Source organism: Cupressus sempervirens, chromosome 2 (assembly GCF_028749045.1).
Source record: "Cupressus sempervirens isolate cs-2001-9-10 chromosome 2, ASM2874904v1, whole genome shotgun sequence".
Taxonomy (NCBI): Eukaryota; Viridiplantae; Streptophyta; class Pinopsida; order Cupressales; family Cupressaceae; genus Cupressus; species Cupressus sempervirens.
This window is the reverse complement of record NC_143119.1, coordinates 556,190,505-556,194,619: the sequence shown is the minus strand read 5'-3', so window position 1 is coordinate 556,194,619 and position 4,115 is coordinate 556,190,505. Positions and strand designations below refer to the sequence as shown.

The window sequence follows — 4,115 nt, the reverse complement described above, 5'->3', positions numbered from 1 at the left end:
GACTCTTGGCAATGGATATCTTGGCTCTCGCCATGATGGAGAATGTAGCAAATTGCAATACTTAGTGTAAATTGTAGAATCTCGTTAATCATCAAGTCTTTGAATGCAAGTTGTGTTTGAGGCCTCAGCCAAGGGCATGTCTACTTGGGCATCGCACTATAAAATTTTTCCCTCCCCAGTGAAGAGTGGAGGTGGCCGTCTATGTTTGGAAGTGGTGCAAGGTCAGCTAAAATGAGCACGAGGTCCGTCGATCCATCACGATGAGCAATGGCTTGCAAAGGTCGGCGTTGGTTTCAACTGATTGAATGATTCCTTGCAAGGAACTTTATTCTAGGCTCAATGGCCCATCGCAGTGCAGGCATGTTGCATCTCTACCGCATCCCCAAGTCAGGCATGAATACCTGCTGATTTTAAGCATATCAATAAGCAGAGGAAAAGAAACTTACTAGGATTCCCCTAGTAACGGCAAGCGAACCGGGAAGAGCCCAGCATGAAAATTGATGGCTGCACTTGTTGAATTGTAGTCTGTAGAAGCATCCTCAGTGATGGACCAAGCCAAAGTCCCCTGGAAGGGGGTGCCAAAGAGGGTGAGAGCCCTGTCAGGCCCAGACCCTGTCATACCATGAGGCATTGTCGGCAAGTCGGGTTGTTTGGGAATGCAGCCCTAATCGGGTGGTAAATTTGGTTGAAGGTTAAATATGGGAAAGAGATTGATAGCGAACAAGTACCACAAGGGAAAGATGAAAAGGAATTTGAAAAGAGAGTTAAAGAGTGCTTAAAATTACCAGGAGGGAAGTGGATGGAGGTTAGCGATGTGCCCCGATTGGATGCGAAATGGTGTGAGCCGATCTGTTGCTCGGTTTAGGGGATGTGCCAGCGCGGGCTATCATGGTAGCACAAGCATGACCTTTTGGTTGCACAAATACTTTTGTCGCAGTGGTCGAGGAGTGAAGCATGTGCCTTTATGGTGGGTTCTCAAGAACCTGTGCGCTCGTGGCACTGGCTAGCGGGCTTTCTATCTGACCTGTCTTGAAAATCGAACCAAGGAGTCTAACATGTGTGTGAGTTGGCAGGTTGGGAAAACTTGTGAGGCACAAGGAAGCTGACTAGTGAGATCCCCTCTCATGGGGTGCACCGCCGACCAACCCTGATCTTGTTGAAATTTGCTAAGGAGTGTGTAATACCTCACTTGTCGAATCAACTAGCCCCAAAAATGGAAGGCACTAAAGTGCACAACCTATACTTTGTCATTGGGGCAAGTGCCAGGCTTCAACGAGTAGGAGGATGTGAGGGTTGTTGCAAAACCTTGGGAATGAGCCTGGGTGGACTGGCCCTTGGTGTAGATCTTGGTGGTAGTAGCAGATATTCAAATGAGAACTTTGAAGATTGAAGTGGGGAAAGGTTCCATGTGAACAAAACTTGGACATGGGTTAGTCGATCCTAAGAGATGGGGAAACCCTGTTTCAAGGGTGCACTTTGTGCGATCATCGAAAGGGAATTAGGTTAATATTCCCAAATCGGGACATGGCAGTGGATGACAATGTTAGGAAATTTGGAGACATCGGCAGGGGCCTCAGGAAGAGTTATCTTTTCTTTTTAACAACCTGCCCACCCTAAAATTGGTTCAGTCGGAGATAGGGTCCAGCGGCTGGAAGAGCACCACACGTCCTGTGATGTTTGGTGCACCTTTGGCAGCCCTTGAAAATTTAGAGGACCGAGTACCATTCATGCTCGATCGTACTCATAACCACATCAGGTCTCCAAGGTGAATAGCCTTTGGTCAATAGAACAATGTAGGTAAGGGAAGTTGACAAAATGGATCCGTAACTTTGAGAAAAGGATTTGCTCTAAGGGTTGGACCTAGGGGTCTGTGCCCCGAACTCGTGGGCTGTTGGTGGCCTACATGAGCTGCTCCCATAGTGAGGGCAGGTCGTCGCGTGCCGATCGGGCGACGGACGTAGGACACCCCCTTCAGAGGGCTTTCCCTAGGTAGTGAACAGTTGACTCAGAACTGGTATAGACAAGGGGAATCTAACTATTTAATTAAAACAAAGCATTGCGATGGTCCCTGCGGATGATGAAGCAATGTGATTTCTGCCTAGTGCTCTGAATGTCTAAGTGAAGAAATTCAACCAAGCGCGAGTAAACGGTGGGAGTAACTATGACTCTCTTAAGGTAGCCAAATTCCTCATCATCTAATTAGTGATGCACATGAATGGATTAACGAGATTGCCACTGTCCCTATCTACTATCTAGCAAAACCACAGCCAAGGGAATGAGCTTGGCAGAATCAGTAGGGAAAGAAGACCCTGTTGAGCTTGACTCTAGTTTGACTTTGTGAGATGACTTGAGAGGTGTAGAATAAGTGGGAGCTTTCAGGCGCAACTGAAATACCACTACTTTTAACATTATTTTACTTATTCTATGAGGTAGAGATTGGGTAATGCACCTATTTTTTGCCTTAAGGTGCATCTAGGTGAACCAATCTGGATAGAAGACATTGTCAGGTGGGGAGTTTGGCTAGGGTGGCACATCTGTTAAAAGATAATGCAAGGTTCCTAAGATGAGCTCAATGAGAATAGAAATCTCATGTGGAACAAAAGGGTAAAAGCTCATTTGATTTTGATTTTCAGTACGAATGCAAATTGTGAAAGTGTGGCCTATCGATCCTTTAGACTTTCAAAATTTGAAGCTAGAGGTGTCAAAATAGTTATCATAGGGATAACTAGCTTGTGGTAGCCAAGTATTCATTACAACGTTGCTTTTTGATCCTTCGATGTCGGCTCTTCCTATTATTATGAAGCAGAATTCACCAAGTTTTGGATTGTTCACCCACCAATAGGGAACATAAGTTGGGTTTAGACCATCATCAGTTAGGTTAGTTTTACCCTACTGATGATCTGCGTCATGATAGTAATTCAACTTAGTACGAGAGGAACTGTTGATTCACACATTTGGTCATCACGATTGGTTTAAAAGCCAGTGCCGCGATGCTACCATGTGTCAGATTATGACTGAATGCCTCTAAGTCAGAATCCATGCTAGATGCAGTGCATATCTCTCTCTGGTTTCATTGTGACCCGCAGTAGGGGTGCTCTTGCACTCCCAGGGGCCCGTGTCATTGGCCATCTCCAATTGGTGCATTAGCCCGTTCGAGCAACCTTGGATATTAATTTCAAGTAGTTAGCAAGAAGAATATTTTGTAGATGACTTAAATAAGTGATGGGGTATTGTAAGTGGCAGAGTGGCCTTGCTGCCATGATCCACTGAGATTCAGCCCTCTTTCGCCTCGATTCGTAAAACCTTTTTGGACTCTGAGGTGGGTGGGGTTTGTAATTTGCACAAGGGCGAGAAAATCTCCCAAGTGCCAAATTCTTGATGGGTGGGGTTTGCAAGTTTTTTTTGCAAGGTCGTAACAATCTCTCAGGTGCTAAATTCCTAGCAAGTGGGGTTTGCAATTTGTGCGAGTGTAGGAAAATCTTCTAAGTGCCAAATTTCGGGCGGGTGTGGTTTGCAATTTTGACGAGGGCGGAAAAAATCTCCTAGGTGCCAAATTTTGAGCAGGTGGGGTTTTCTAAAAATTTCCATGAGGGCAAAGAAATCTCCCAAGTGCCAAATTCCTAGTGGGGTGGGGTTTTGTAAAACTTTTCGTGTGGGCGAAGAAATCTCCGAAGTGCCAAATTCCTGGCGGGTGGGGTTCGCAATTTCTGCTGGGGCAAAAAAATCTCCCAAGTGCCACATTTCAAGTAGGTGGGGTTTTGTAAAAAATTTTACAAGGGCGAAAAAATCTCCCAAGTGCCAAATTTCAGGCGGGTAGGGTTTGCAATTTCTGCGAGGGCGAAAAAATCTCCCAAGTGCCAAATTCTCGGCGGGTGGGGTTTGCAATTTTTGCGAGGGTGTAAAAATCTCCCAGGTGCCAAATTCTTGGCGGGTGGGGTTTGCAATTTCTGCCAAGGCGAAAAAATCTCCCGAGTGCCAAATTTTGGGCGAGAGGGAGGGGTTTTGTAGAAATTTCTGCCAGGGCAGAAAAATCTCCCGAGTGCCAAATTTTGGGCAAGTGGGGTTTTGTAAAATTTCCACGAGGGGGATAAAAATCTCCCAAGTCCCAAATTTTG

At 45.8% G+C, this 4,115-nt stretch overlaps 1 non-coding gene and 1 pseudogene across 1 annotated transcript; both read left to right on the top strand.

Annotated features, from left to right (window-relative positions):
* Positions 1-154, top strand: LOC149573780 (5.8S ribosomal RNA). The gene has a single exon (XR_016361320.1). It is a non-coding gene; the product is annotated as a 5.8S ribosomal RNA (ribosomal RNA).
* Positions 155-377: 223 nt separating this feature from the next.
* Positions 378-3,298, top strand: LOC149573779 (25S ribosomal RNA; annotated as a pseudogene).
* Positions 3,299-4,115: the final 817 nt, after the last annotated feature.